The sequence below is a fragment of the Trichosurus vulpecula genome, chromosome 2 (assembly GCF_011100635.1).
Source record: "Trichosurus vulpecula isolate mTriVul1 chromosome 2, mTriVul1.pri, whole genome shotgun sequence".
NCBI lineage: Eukaryota > Metazoa > Chordata > Mammalia > Diprotodontia > Phalangeridae > Trichosurus > Trichosurus vulpecula.
This window is the reverse complement of record NC_050574.1, coordinates 452833348-452849067: the sequence shown is the minus strand read 5'-3', so window position 1 is coordinate 452849067 and position 15720 is coordinate 452833348. Positions and strand designations below refer to the sequence as shown.

The window sequence follows — 15720 nt, the reverse complement described above, 5'->3', positions numbered from 1 at the left end:
GGAAAGTAAGGGGGATGGGGATAAGAGAGGGGTGATGATAGAAGGGAGGGAAGATCAGGGGAGGAGGTAATCAAAAGCAAACACTTTTGAAAAGGGACAGGGTCAAGGAAGAAAATTGAGTAGTGGGGGACAGTATAGGTTGGAGGGAAATACAGTTAGTCTTTCACAACATGACTATTACGGAAGTGTTTTGCATAATGATACATGTGTGGCCTACGTTGAATTGCTTGCCTTCTGAAGGAGGGTAGGTGGGGAGGGAAGAGGGGAGAGAATTTGGAACTCACAGTTCTAAAAAACAAATGGCAAAAAAAATTGTTTTTTACGTGCAACTGAGAAATGAGATACATAAAAATGGGGTATAGAAATCTATTTTGCCCTACAAGAAAGTAAGAGGAAAGGGAATGGGGAGGGAGTGGGGTGACAGAAAGGAGGGCTGCCCAGGGAAAGGGGCAATCAGAATATATGCCACCTTGGGGTGGGGGAGGGTAGAAATGGGGAGAAAATTTGTAAGTCAAAATCTTGTGGAAATTAATGTTGAAAACCAAAAAATATTAAATAATAAAACAAACTAACAAAAAATAAAGGTGCTTTCCTTTAAAAGCGGATCAAAGAACCTGCTAGCAGGCCATCTTGGGTATGCTAGGGTGCTTGTTGTTGCAGTTACTGGCCCAGTTATTACCAAAAGAGGTTGTAGGGCTCCTCAATGGGAATGTTCTAAGTATTTTGTGAACCAGAGACCTCCTCGTCCACATCTCCAGGAGGCATCCCACTCTCATCAACTGATATAAACCACTGGGTCTCCCCAGAAATTTGTCTATTCAGTGCATTCATTCAAGGTATAGTGTCTCATCTGTTTTCCAAGAGAACAGGAATCCTTGGTAGGGGAATCTATTTTCTCTATCTGTGAGTAGCAAAAGTGAGTAATGGAAGAGAACCAGAGAGTTCGTATGAGTTGATGATTACCTCCTTCTTTTCTAAGTATTCACAAATAATGTTAAAATCACTTATTTTAGAATTTTGAAAGGAATCAATGTAAAACACCGCTCTTCTTTTTACTCATCTTGAAGATCATGGACACTGGAAATAGTGGCATAGGCCTGTAATCCCTGTTACTGGGGATGCTGAAGCTGATGGATCACTTGAGCTCTGGAATTCTGAGCTACAGTAGTGGTAAAGTGGACTAGATGGTCCCACTATGGCCAGCACCAATATGGTAAACTCCTAAATGTTGGAGTGGCCATCAGGCTGTCTTTGGAAGGATGAGCCAGTCTAGATTGAAAACAGAGCTGGTCACAGCTTCTATGGGAGGCATGAGAAGACTTATATGAACTGTTTGTAAGGTGAAGTAAACAGAATCAGGAAAACAGTATATGTGATGTCTATAACAAAATGGAAACACCACCACCACCAATAGAAATGGAAGATGGTGTAATTTATAATGACCAACCTTGTACCAAAAGAAGAAATATTAGAACACACTTCCTTTCTTGGCTGAGGTGAGGGACAGTGGAGTTCGAGCATACTGAGCAATGTTGGGCTTAATTAACCAGATGGATAATTTTGCTTAACTACTTTTTTAAAATTATTTTTTCATTTTCTTTGTTTTAAACATGGCTCTCTGGGTAAATGGGTGAGCAGGAGGGGTGGGATTGTATTAGGAAATTAAAGGGATAGTGACCTTGCCTGTCATTTCATCCATAGAGGAAATTCCCAGGTGAAGAAATTCCCCTACCAAAACAGGTTACCACCTTTCCTGCAACTTAATGAGCTGCCCAGAGCACTGAAACCTTAAATGATTTGTCCAAATTCACATGGCATATTTATCACAGGTGAGACTTAAATCTAGGTCTTCTTTGTTCTGAGGCCATGGATGTCTCTTACTGTGAGATGAAGGTGATATAGAAACAATCAACATTTAAATTTTAAAAAAAATATATTAATGAATGATATAATAAGAATGATTATTAAAATCCTATTGATTTTTTAAACAATAACCATTAGAAGAGCTATTTTTGTAACAACTGATCCACTCTGGGAACTGTTAGCCACTCTTTCTGAATTAATGTTCAAGTAAACATATATCAGACACTTACTATATGTAAGGCAAGATGATCCTAATGCAATCAGAAGGCATTCCTAACAGTTCCTAAACAATTCTCCTTCTAAGCATAAAAATAAATTTCTCACAATTCATCAGTCCTTCAATGAAGACAAGCTTTTCAGGACTACTGGAAGTAAAAAGTCCCCAAACTATTTTTGGGGGTTGATGTTTGATAGCCTAAAAAAGATGCCTGGGCTCACTTAGACTTAAAAGAAAAATACAGAATTTTGAAGCACAACAAAAGTGATCAATGAAACATTTTTGTATGGCACAAAATCCAGTACTTACCTGTCAAAAAAAACTTGCTAAACGTGGGAAAACCAGTTCAATTGGTTTCGTTTGGCCAAGGTAAGACTTTTGAGTCAGCCTGATGGAAGTAGAAATGCAAATGTATAACTACTGAAACACAAAATGAAACCATATCAAAATGATTTTTATTTCAAATAATCAGAACGCAACTGTAGAAATGTCAGTTATTATCATTGTTATTGGCAAAAATAATGAAGATGATGACTCTAAAATTTAATAATCTCCAGGCTATTTGCACTTTAGATGATGAGTTAACTAATTCATAGAAATCTTTGGTGGAGTATGTGGGTGAGATAAATTTGATCAAGGAAATAGTCCTTCTTCTCTATAGGATTTTACCACTTTGTCCTGTTACTCCAGGTTTCCAGGGCAGATCAATAGTGCAAACATGGCCCCCTGTGTTTCTTTCCCTCTTAAATCCTATTTTGTAAATGAAGGAACAATTTCAGGAGGAACCTGGAGTTTTCAGTTATGGGCCTGGGTACTTGCCCGTCTCTCTTCCTCCATCCTTATCCCACTTCCTAGAATCTCCCCTCCCCCAAATTCCAGGCTCCAAGAGTGTTCCAAATAAGCTGCATATATGCAGTCACCCACAACCAATCAAGTCAACCAAGCTGCTCTACTAGAAACATTTCAATTTACCCATGTTGTTGAATGCAACCTAAGAATAAAAATTTTCCCCCTTCATTCCAGGTGCTATTTCACTTTACAAACTGGTAATGTTCTTTTGAGGATTTGTGCTAAAAGGCATATTTTAAACACAGAAAAAATATGTATACCAAAGCCTTTATAATTGGTGATTGAGCCAAGATTTGACGCTTCTTCTATGGTTTTTTTTTTTGTGTTGAACAAGGGAATTGCCAAGACCTCTGTTATTCCCTTAGAATGCACAATCCCATTCTATAGGTCCCATATGGAATGATTATCTTGCAAACAATGAGTTAGATATTAGTCAAAATGGAAAGTCCTACCCAATAGGTCATAAAGTAATCTTTCCCCTTCACTTCACATCTTCCAACTTACTGCATTTTTGTCTACTTCACTATAAAAAAAGCCAGGAAGGAGGGTGTTCCTTTTATCCCTGGGGTATAGTGTTTTGAGCTATTTACATAATACCAGGAACTAAGCATTCCTAGTTACAAGGCTATAAAGTGGAGCAAATTGATTACATTCAATTGAAGAACCTCACTAGGAAGATGCTAAAATTTAAAAAGGGGTCTCAGAGGTCAAAGGGACAATGTAAAGAGACTACAGAGACTGATAAGCTAATGCCAGGAAGGTAGTAAAGGAGACCCAGGAGGAATGCTGATCACCAAACAGCAACACTTTGTTTTTTACATATAAACTGGGAAATACAGTAGCTGAGGTACTCTTTTTTAGTGATAGGGAAATCCTATTGGGCCCAAACAGCAACACTTTGTTTTTTACATATAAACTGGGAAATACAGTAGCTGAGGTACTCTTTTTTAGTGATAGGGAAATCCTATTGGGCCTTAGCACAAAGCCCTATTTTCCTGGGAGCCCAACTCTCAAGAGTTTGATTGTTCATCAGATCTGTGTTCACAGCCCTTGTGCAATATTAACCCTTCCTGGGCAGGCAGCTCTACACCCTCTCCATCACCACCACCCCTTTGAGAGTGAGGGAGGTAGGGAGGAAATGAGGGAGAGAGAACAATAGCATTGACCTGAATTTGAGGACTTTAATTCAGCCTGTCGTTGTGAACGTGGTTTGAGGCAATCCGGATTCACTCAGGGCTCCAACTGGAATGATGTACAACTTTGCTTGTCATCACGACTTACTAAGGACAGGCTGCCTCCACTGGAGCCGTTGCCAATTACAGCACTATCACAGCCACAATCTTCTGGAGACAGATCCCCTGAGGCGGAGACTGTCAGTTCAGATTGGAGACAGCTTAGACCTTTCTGGTATGCTCAGGCAATGTTCGGTAGGTAACTGAGGACGAGTCATGAAGGAGACACTGGTGAATTTGGATATCAGCCTGATGCTTCAGACACCTGCATCATTGGGACCCTCCCAGGAATTCATAGCAAATATTGATTGCCCTGATGAAAGAACAGAAACATAATTTTCACTTATATTAACACGCTCATCTTCGCAGTATTCCTGAGAGGAAGGTAGGGCCAGTTTTATTGTGCTCATTTTACAGGTGAGAAGACTTCTTAAAGTGAAAGACGGAGAGACAATATTCAAACACAGGTCATGGGCTAATAGATTGGAGCCTTGGAGCCTTAGAGCCTTAGAGCTGATCTAGCCCAGCCTCTGTATTTTATTGATGAAGAGCATTGAGATACGAAGTGGTTATAAGTGGCTTGTCATATAGATAATAGAGAACTGAATAAGCACTTACAAATATAAGCAAACAAGACACTCTCTACTTTGGAGGAATTCACATTCTAATGAAAAAAAAAGAAAACCTAAAGAAGAGCTGGGAAAGGAGAAGGAAGCTAGAGATAGCTATGAAGTGGCAATTAGGCCTGGTTTCAGGCAAGAGAAAGTGAAAGCTCACCCACAGCGGTGGGATGGACCCAGGGCTGGAGTCCGAGGTTGGAGAGTCAGGGACTAATGGCCTTCTTTTCTTCTGTCTCTATATTACCTCACTTGGTGATCTCATCAGCTCTCATGGATCTAACTACCATCCTATGTTGATGATTCTTAAATCTGCCTATCCTCTGACCTCCAATCTCTAACCACTATTTAGACATCTCAAACTGGATGCCCAATAGACATCTTAAATTCAATATGTCTCAAATCGAACTCATCTTTTCCCCTTAAACACTACCCTCCAACCCCTCCTTTTTACCCTACTCCCCACTATTTGCTCTTTGATCCAGGACCACCAGCCACCTGGCTGTTCCACACAAGACATTCCATCTCTCACCTTCAGGCATTATTTCCAGCTGTCCTCCATGTTTAGAATGCACTCCCTCCTCATTTCTGCCTACTACCTTCCCTGGTTTCCTTCACATCCCAACCAAAATCCCAGTATTCCCAGTCCCTCTTAATTCTGGTGCCTTCTCCTTCTTATTTATTCCTCTCTGTCCTATAGAGTATCACTCATATATATTTGTTTGCATGTTGCTTCCCCATTAGGTTGTGAGCTCCTTGAAGGCAGTGAATGTCTTTTGCCTCTTTTCATGGCACTTAGCGCAATGCCTGGCACATAGTAGATGCTTTACAAATGTTTATTAATATACTGGGACGAAGATGATGGCCTGATTAGAGGCAGCACAGTAAAGATATAGCCAAGAAGAAAGTCCTACACAGAGATCTCACTATACGGATAGAGAGCAGAGACACAAAGATTATAACCAAGGTGACTCAACTCTAAATCCGGGATTTTCCACCTACACCACACTGCCTCCCAATTCCAAAGCCAGGATTTTTCCCACTGCTTTGCTGTGATCACATCTGGATGGCAGACCGACAAGCAGTTTCCACCTCCCTGCCCTCCCCTACCACACTCTCTTGAAAAGCAAGAAAGGAGATGGAATCAATCAGTATGAGGAATAAACCACAGGTTGCCACTAGGTAACAATTACAAGAGTAATGACAGTAATATAAATAATAACAACGAGTATTTACATAGTGCTCGAAGGTTTGAAAAGCGCTTAACAAACATTACTTCATTTTAATCTCGTAATAACCTTGGAAGGCATATGCTACTACTATCCCATGTTACAGATGAGGAAACTAAGGTAGGAAGAGGTTAGCACAACTACTAGACAGCATCCACTAGTGAGATTATCTTGACTCTGGGTCCGATTCTATCCACTGTGCAATCTAGCTGCCTCAGACGCCTTAATAGCCCCAGTATTTGGGCTTTTATTTTTGCTGATAGTCCCATAAACATATGTGGCTTTCTCACACTGGAATAAAAACTGGTCTGGAGAGAAGTGGGAGCCAAGACAGCAGGGGGAAAGCAGGGACTTGCGAGAGCTCCCCCCCAAGGTCCCTCCAACCACCTATAAGAAATGACTCTGGGGGGGGCGGAGCCAAGATGGCGGCTGGTAAGCAGGGACTAATGTGAGCTCCGCACCGAGTCCCTCCAAAAACCTATAAAAAATGGCTCTGAACCAATTCTAGAACGGCAGAACCCACAGAACAGCAGAGGGAAGCAGGGCTCCAGCCCAGGACAGCCTGGATGGTCTCTGGGTGAGGTCTATCCCAAACAGAGCTGGGAGCTGGGAGCTGGGAACGGAGTGGAGCAGAGCCCAGCCTGAGCAGCGTTGAACAACCAAACGTGGACTCGGGCGGATGGGGCCCCTAGCACCCTGAATATGTGAGCTGTGGCAGTTACCACACTCCTCAACCCACAAACACCAAAGATTGCAGAGAAGGTTAGTGGGAAAAGCTGCGGGAGTGGAAGGAGTTCACAGTTTGGCTTCCAGCCCCAGGGGCAGCGGAGGTGGGGCAGCTACAGTTGCTGCTGCTTCTGGCCCCAGGCCCACCTGGTGGGAGGAATTAAGTGGTGGATCAGAGTAGGAGTGCACAGCCTGCTAAAGATCTAATCCCAGCCCCGGCCGGGGTTCTTGGGGAAGGAGGAGTGCGGGTGTGACAGAGCTGGCACCTCCCCCCCAAACGTGGAACATAGAACTCGTTAGTCTACAAGCAGTCATACCCTGCTGAAAAACTCAAGGGTCAAGTTAGTTGGTTGGGAATATGGCCAGGCAGTGAAAGCAGACCCAGATTCAGTCTCAGACTTTGGATTCTTTCTTTGGTGACAAAGAAGACCAAAACATACAGCCAGAAGAAGACAACAAAGTCATAGAGCCTACAACAAAAGCCTCCAAGAAAAACATGAACTGGTCCCAGGCCAAAGAAGAACTCAAAAAGGAGTTGGAAAAGCAAGTTAGAGAAGTAGAGGAAAAATTGGGAAGAGAAATGAGAAGGATGCGAGAAAACCATGAAAAACAAGTCAATGACTTGCTAAAGGAGACCCAAAAAAATACTGAAAAATACACTGAAGAAAACAACACCTTAAAAAATAGATTAACTCAAATGGCAAAAGAGCTCCAAAAAGCCAATGAGGAGAAGAATGCCTGAAAAGGCAGAATTACCCTAATGCAAAAGGAGGTCCACTGAAGAAAATACTACTTTAAAAATTAGATTGGAGCAAGTGGAAGCTAGTGACTTTATGAGAAATCAGGATATTATAAAACAGAACCAAAGGAATGAAAAAATGGAAGACAATGTGAAATATCTCATTGGAAAAACCACTGACCTGGAAAATAGATCCAGGAGAGATAATTTAAAAATTATTGGACTACCTGAAAGCCATGATCAAAAAAAGAGCCTAGATACCATCTTTCAGGAAATTATCAAGGAGAACTACCCTGATATTCTAGAGCCACAGGGCAAAATAGAAATTGAAAGAATCCATCGATCGCCTCCTCAAATAGATCCCAAAAAGAAATCTCCTAGGAATATTGTTGCCAAATTCCAGAGCTCCCAGATCAAGGAGAAAATACTGCAAGCAGCCAGAAAGAAACAATTTGAGTATTGTGGAAACCCAATCAGAATAACCCAAGATCTGGCAGCTTCTACATTAAGAGATCGAAGGGCTTGGAATGCGATATTCCGGAGGTCAATGGAGCTAGGATTAAAACCTAGAATCACCTACCCAGCAAAACTGAGTATCATGTTCCAAGGCAAAATATGGATTTTCAATAAAATAGAGGACTTTCAAGCTTTCTCAGTGAAAAGACCAGAACTGAATAGAAAATTTGACTTTCAAATACAGGAGAGATAATTTAATAATTATTGGACTACCTGAAAGCCATGATCCAAAAAAGAGTCTAGATACCATCTTTCAAGAAATTATCAAGGAGAACTGCCCTGATATTCTAGAGCCACAGGGCAAAATAGAAATTGAAAGAATCCATCGATCGCCTCCTCAAATAGATCCCAAAAAGAAATCTCCTAGGAATATTGTTGCCAAATTCCAGAGCTCCCAGATCAAGGAGAAAATACTGCAAGTAGCCAGAAAGAAACAATTTGAGTATTGTGGAAATCCAATCAGAATAACCCAAGATCTGTCAGATTCTACATTAAGAGATCGAAGGGCTTGGAATGCAATATTCCAGAGGTCAATGGAGCTAGGATTAAAACCTAGAATCACCTACCCAGCAAAACTGAGTATCATGCTCCAAGGCAAAATATGGATTTTCAACAAAATAGAGGACTTTCAAGCTTTCTCAGTGAAAAGACCAGAACTGAATAGAAAATTTGACTTTCAAACACAACAATCAAGAGAAGCATGTAAAGGTAATCAAGAAACAGAAATTGCAAGGGACTTACTAAAGTTGAACTGTTTTGTTGACATTCCTACATGGAAAGATGATGTGTATGATTCATGAGACCTCAGTATTAGGGTAGTTGAAGGGAATATGCATATATATATGTTTATGTATATATATAAGTGAATGTGTATGTATGTATATATCTATGTGTATATGTATGTATGTATGTATATACATATATGTGTGTGTATATGTATGTATATATATATATGTATATGTAAAAGAGAGAGAGAGCAGACACAGGGTGAGTTGAAGATGAAGGGAAGATATCTAAAAGAAATAAAATGAAATTAAGGGATGAGAAAGCAACATACTGAGAGAGGGAGATAGGGAGAGATAGAATGGGATGGATTATCTCGCATAAAGGTGGCAAGAAGAAGCAGTTCTGTGGGAGGAGGGGAGAGGGCAGGTGAGGGGGGAATGAGTGAACCTTGCTCTCATCAGATTTGGCCTGAGGAGGGAATACCGTACATACTCTGTTGGGTATCTTACCCCACAGGAGAGAAGAGGGAGGAAGATAAAAAAAGGGGGGGGGATGATGGAGGGGAGGGCAGATGGGGGTGGAGGTAATCAAAACAAACACTTTGGAAAGGGGACAGGGTCAAGGGAGAAAATTCAATAAAGCGGGATGGGTTGGGAAGGAGCAAAATGAAGTTAGTCTTTCACAACATGAGTATTGTGGAAGGGTTATACATAATGATACACATTTGGCCTAGGTTGAATTCCTTGACTTCTTAGGGAGGGTGGGTGGGAAGGGAAGAGGGGAGAGAATTTGGAACTCAAAGTTTTAAAAACAGATGTTCAAAAACAAAATAAATTTTTTGCATGCAACTAAAAAATAAAATACACAGGCAATGGGGCGTAGATATTTATCTTGCCCTACAAGAAAGGAAGGGAAAAGGGGATGAGAGGGGAGGGGGTGATAGAGGGGAGGGCTGACTGGGGAACAGGGCAACCAGAATATATGCCATCTTGGAGTGGGGGGAAGGGTAGAAATGGGGAGAAAATTTGTAATTCAAAGTGTTGTGAAAATCAATGCTGAAAACTACATATGTTAAATAAATAAAGAAAGAAAGAAATGATTGGCTAAATTAAAAAAAAAAGAAATGACTCTGAACAAATTCTAGAACTGCAGAACCCACAAAATAGCAGAAGGAAGCAGGGCTCCAGTCCAGGACAGCCTGGATGGTCACTGGGTAAGGTCTATCACACAGAGCTGGGAGCAGAGCAGAGAGCAGCATGGACCACACCAGGACCAACCACACTGGGAGCCAGCAGAACAGGCTCTAGGGCCCTGAGTCAGCGAGCTGTAGCAGTTACCAGACTTCTCAACCCACAAATGCCAAAAGAGCAGGTTAGTGGGAAAAACTGCTGGGACAGAGTCAAAGGAGTTTGCCAACAGAGCAGGTTAGTGGGAAAAACTTCTGGGACAGAGTCAAAGGAGTTTGCAGCCAGCCACTGCCCCAGGGGCAGCAGAGGTAGTACAGCTCTGAAGCTGCTTCCAGAGCTACAGCTGCACTTGCTTCTGGCCCCAGACCCACCTGGTGGGAGGAATTAAGCATCGCATTAGAGCAGGAGTGTAAATCCTGCTTTGCCCTGCCTGGATCTGGGCCCCAATCCTGCGTAGCAGTTCTTGGGGGAGGAGGAGCACCGGTGTGGCAGAGCTTGCTGTGGAGAAGTAGCTCGGAAAACAACAGGACAGGCCCTAAAGCTTGGGACAAAGTACTCTCTACTTTACAAGCAGTTATACTCCAACAAAAAACTCAAGGGTCAAGTAGTTCGCTTGGAACATGAACAGGAAGTCAAAATAGACTCAGATTCAGACTCAGACTTTGGAATCTTTCTTTGCTGACAAAGAAGACCAAAACATACAGCCAGAAGAAATCAACAAAGTCAAAGAGCCTACAGCTAAAGCCGTCAAGAAAAACATGAACTGGTCTCAGTCCATGGAAGAGCTCAAAAAGGATTTGGAAAAGCAAGTTAGAGAAGTAGAGGAAAAATTGGGAAGAGAACTGAGAGTGATGTGAGAAAACCATGAAAAACAAGTCAATGACTTGTTAAAGGAGACCCAAAAAAATACTGCAGAAAATAACACCTTAAAGAATAGACTAATTCAAATGGCAAAAGAGCACCAAAAAGCCAATGAGGAGAAGAATGCCTTGAAAGGCAGAATTAGCCAAATGGAAAAGGAGATCCAAAAGACCACTGAAGAAAATACTACCTAAAAATTAGATTGGAGCAAGTGGAAGCTAGTGACTTTCTGAGAAATCAAGATATTATAAAACAGAACCAAAGGAAGGAAAAAATGGAAGACAATGTGAAATATCTCATTGGGAAAACCAGTGACCTGGAAAATAGATCCAGGAGAGATAATTTAAAAATTATTGGACTACCTGAAAGCCATGATCCAAAAAAGAGCGTAGACATCATCTTTCAAGAAATTATCAAGGAAAACTTCCCTGATATTCTAGAACCAGAGGGCAAAATAGAAATTGAAAGAATCCACCAATCACCTCCTGAAAAAGATCCCAAAAAGAAAACTCCTAGGAATATTGTCCCCAAATTCCAGAGCTCCCAGGTCAAGGAGAAAATACCACAAGCAGCCAGAAAGAAACCATTTGAGTATTGTGGAAACACAATCCGGATAATACAAGATCTAGCAGATTCTACATTAAGGGATCAAAGGTCTTGGAATATGATATTCCAGAGGTCAATGGGGCTAGGATTAAAACCAAGAATCATCTACCCAGCAAAACTGTGTATCATACTCCAAGGAAAAATATGGATTTTCAATAAAATAGAGGACTTTCAAGCTTTCTCAGTGAAAAGACCAGAGCTGAATAGAAAATCTGACTTTCAAACACAAGAATCAAGAGAAGCATGAAAAGGTAAACAAGAAAGAGAAATCATAAGGGACTTACTAAAGTTGAACTGTTTTGTTTACATTCCTACATGGAAAGATGATGTGTATGATTCATGAGACCTCAGTATTAGGGTAGCCGAAGGGAATATACATATATTCCATATATATATATATATATATATATATATATATATATATATAGAGAGAGAGAGAGAGAGAGAGAGAGAGAGAGAGAGAGAGAGAGAGAGAGAGGGCACAGGCTGAGTTGAATATGAAGGGTTGATATCTAAAAAAAATCAAATTAAGGGATGAGAGAGGAATATATTGAGAGAGGGATAAAGGGAGAGATAGAATGGGGTAAATTATCTCTCATAAAAGTGGCAAGAAAAAGCAGTTCTGTTGGAAGGGAAGAGGGAGCAGGTGAGGGAGATTGAGTGAAGCTTCCTCTCATCACATTTGACTTGAGGAGAGAATAACATACACACTCAATTGGGTATCTCACTCCACAGGAAAGTAGGGGAAGAAGATAAAAAGGGGGGACGATAGAAGGGAGGGCAGATAGGGGGAGAAGGTAATCAAAAGCAAACACTTTTGAAAAGGGACAGGGTCAAGGGAGAAAATGGAATAAAGGGGGACAGGATAGGAGGGAGCAAAATATAGTTAGTCTTCCACAACATGAGTATTGTGGAAGGGTTTTGCATAATGATACATATGTGACCTATGTTCAATTGCTTGCCTTCTTAGGGAGGGTGGGTGGGGAGGGGAGAGGGGAGAGAATTTGGAACTCAAAGTTTTAAACGTAGATGTTCAAAAAAAAGTTGGTTTTGTGTGCAACTGGGAAATAAGATATATAGGGAATGGAGCATAGAAATCTATCTTGCCCTACAAGAAAGTAAGGGAAAGGGGGATGGGGGGGAGTGGGGTGACAGAAGGGAGGGTTGACTAGGGAATGGGGCAATCAGAATATATGCCACCTTGGAGTGGGGGGAGGGTAGAAATGGGCAAAAAATTTGTAATTCAAACTCTCATGAAAATCAATGCTGAAAATGAAAAATATTAAATAATAAAATATTAAAAAAATAAAATGTGTATAACTACCAAAAAAACTGGACTAGAGTTTACTAGAAAATGAGGAGTGGATGTGGGCGAAGAGAGAGTGGACATCCACTAACAGGTACTCTGTAGTCTTGAGAGAAATGACTTGATAGAAACTCATGTATGCCATGACTCAGAAATACACTGCATTGGACCCTAGGTGTCTATGTCACAGGAAGTTAAAATGCCCTTAATCAATCATAAATAAATAGACAGAGAGATGGTGATCTCTCTCTTTCTCTCTCTCTCTCTCTTTCTCTCTCTCAACACACCTATATCAACATAAAGATAGAGATATTTGTCTATATCTCTATCTCTACATTGATTTTATAACATAGTCATCCAACACTCTGTGACCCCATTTGGAGTTTTCTTGGCAAAGATACTGGAGTGGTTTGCTATTTCCTTCTCCAGCTCACTTTACAGATGAGGAAACTGAGGCAAATTGGGTTAAGTGACTTTCCCAAGGTCACGTAGCCAGTAAGTGTATGAGACTGGATTTGAACTCAGGAAGATGACTTCAGGCCCAGTACTCTCTCCACTGTGCCACCTAGCTGTCCCCATAGAAACAGAGAAATAAAGAGATACCCATCTCTACCTATACTCAAACAGATCTAGACAGATGGATGGTGATAGACAGAGAGATAGACACACAGGTAGCTACATATACACACACAGACAGACAGATAGACAGGTAGATACACGTATACATACATATACACACAGATAGATAGATAGATAGATAGATAGATAGATAGATAGATAGATACCTAGATGTAAATTAGATAAATTCCCTTAAGCCTGAACAGGGTCGTTTCCTACCTCTCTCTAGTCTCAGAGTTAACTGTTAATAATCAATCTATAATCATTTACTAAGCGCCTATTATGAGCCAGACATTGCGCTAAGTGTTCAAGATAACAATGAAATAGTTCCTGCCCTAAAGCAGCTTACTATGGGAGGAGATGTCCACATGTAAGTATACAAAAATAAATATATATAAAATTATAATTATTAAAATATCACATTCATTCTTAGAAAGAAACAAAAAAGGAAAATTCTCCTTTGATCATTTCATGACTCTATTTCAAGCAGCATACAACTAAAATTTCTAAGATCCTTTCTTCAAACTGTCGAGTTTACTAGAATACCCAAAAGCCAGGATGGAGTGTCCAAGTTGGCTATTTTGAAGTAGTGATTCATAACCCACCAAAGCATGTACCATCTAGTAATGACCATTGCAAAATAACATTCTTCCTTCCCCTTTATCCTTCCTGTGAAAGGGTTGGACCAAAGTCCCTTCTAGCCCTAAATCGAGAAGCCTATGATAGCCATTTTGGACCTGTGATCTGGAGAGTTTTGTACCCACTGTGGGACCACACACACACACACACACACTCTTTTTGGAGTCAGAGAACTCAAATTCAAAACCTGGCTCTGTTACTCACTATATGTGCTTCTTAAAGAGGCCTATTCACTGAATGAACATTGCTTCACTAAAAGTGAGAACCTGGAAAGACCTTAGCTTAAAAGGGCCAGGGTCTCCCAATGCATTCTGGGCCATCTCCAGTCATCCTGATGAATAAATTATCTGGCCACTGGACCCAGATGGCTCTGGAGGAGAAAGTGAGGCTGGTGACCTTGCATAGCCCTCACTCAAATCAAAGTGAACTGCAAGTCGTGTTATCATTCCCCTGATGTCATGGTCCTCTTTGAGAATGAAGGACAAACCATAACCTAACCTCCCTATGCCTGTCTCCTCTTAAGATGAAGTGATATGTCCTCTGAGGTTTCTTCAACTCTAATTCTATGAAACTACAAAACAAAATCCCAGTGACACAGCAGATGATAAGAGCTCAGAGAAGGGAGAGATCATTCTAGATAGCACTGGTCTAACAAGACTTCATGAATCAGGTCAGTTTGGATGGCTTTGAAGAAAAGGCCAGAGACAAAGGAAAGGCTTTGAAAAACTGGTAGGGCATTGTAGGTGATGGGTAATTTCCTATGAAGCAAGGACATGGGGACATGGGTTTGCGAGCATTAGTAGTATCTCCTGTTGGACCAGGTTTAGGACCATGAAAAGACGGAGCCTAGCAACCGGCTGATGGCCCTCCCTGAAAACAATTCATGCCACCCTGCAAAAAAGAAAACACAGGAATGTGCTCTGGAGTAGTGCAAATTAACACTTATGATCTCATGTTGTCAGCAGCTTTCTAATTTAACTTAATTCATAATACTACCACTTATCGAGCAATGCTGTGTTGTGGAGGCCTTGCTTTCAGGAAACTTACAATCTAATGGGGTCAAAAGCAAGGACGCCAATAACCATGATACAAGGGAGAGGGAGATAGATGCAAACGGTCTGTGCAAATGCTTACTCCTTGTTGGAGAGTCATTTAAGCTTCTTGAGACTCAGCTTCCTTAACTGTACAATGGAAGAGCTGGACTAGATGGCCTCTGAGTTCCCTTTTTGCTCTAGAGCAAGAGTTATTAACCCAGGGTTTGTGACCTTTTAAAAATGTTTTCATAGCTATATTTGATATAATTGATTATCTTTGTAATTCTACATATCTTGTTATTAGAAGAGGTACATAGACTTCCATAGATTGCCAAAGGGCTGCGCCACCTGCAAAAAAGGGTAAGACTGTCCTTTCTTGGTATAGTCACCTACATGTACATTTGGGTATGTATGTATATAGGTGCCTGAAAATGTGCCTCTTGTTGAGTCATTTCAGTCATGTCTGATTCTCTGTGCCCCCATTCACGGTTTTCTTGGCAAAGATCCTAGAGGGATTTGGAAATTCCTTCTCCAGCTCATTTTACAGAAGAGGAGACTAAGGCTAATGGGCAAACTGACTTTCCCAGAGTCACACAGCTAATAGGTGTCTGAGGCCAGATACTTGACTCCAGGCCCAACACTACATCTACTGTACCACCTAAATGCCCCAAAATGTGACTACAGTTGCAGAAAGGTACCAACCCCGATTGGTATAGGAAGTTGCTCACCTGGGCACTCCCTACACTAATGAATTC

At 41.1% G+C, this 15720-nt stretch overlaps 1 long non-coding RNA gene across 2 annotated transcripts in view; it reads right to left on the bottom strand.

Moving 5' to 3' along the window:
* Nucleotides 1–3240: 3240 nt before the first annotated feature.
* LOC118838016 overlaps nt 3241–15720 on the bottom strand; it is a 92191-nt gene continuing 79711 nt past the window's right edge. For both annotated transcript variants that reach the window (XR_005009586.1, XR_005009585.1), the window contains one exon: nt 3241–4474. This is a non-coding gene — a long non-coding RNA (uncharacterized LOC118838016). The remainder of the gene's footprint in view (nt 4475–15720) is intronic.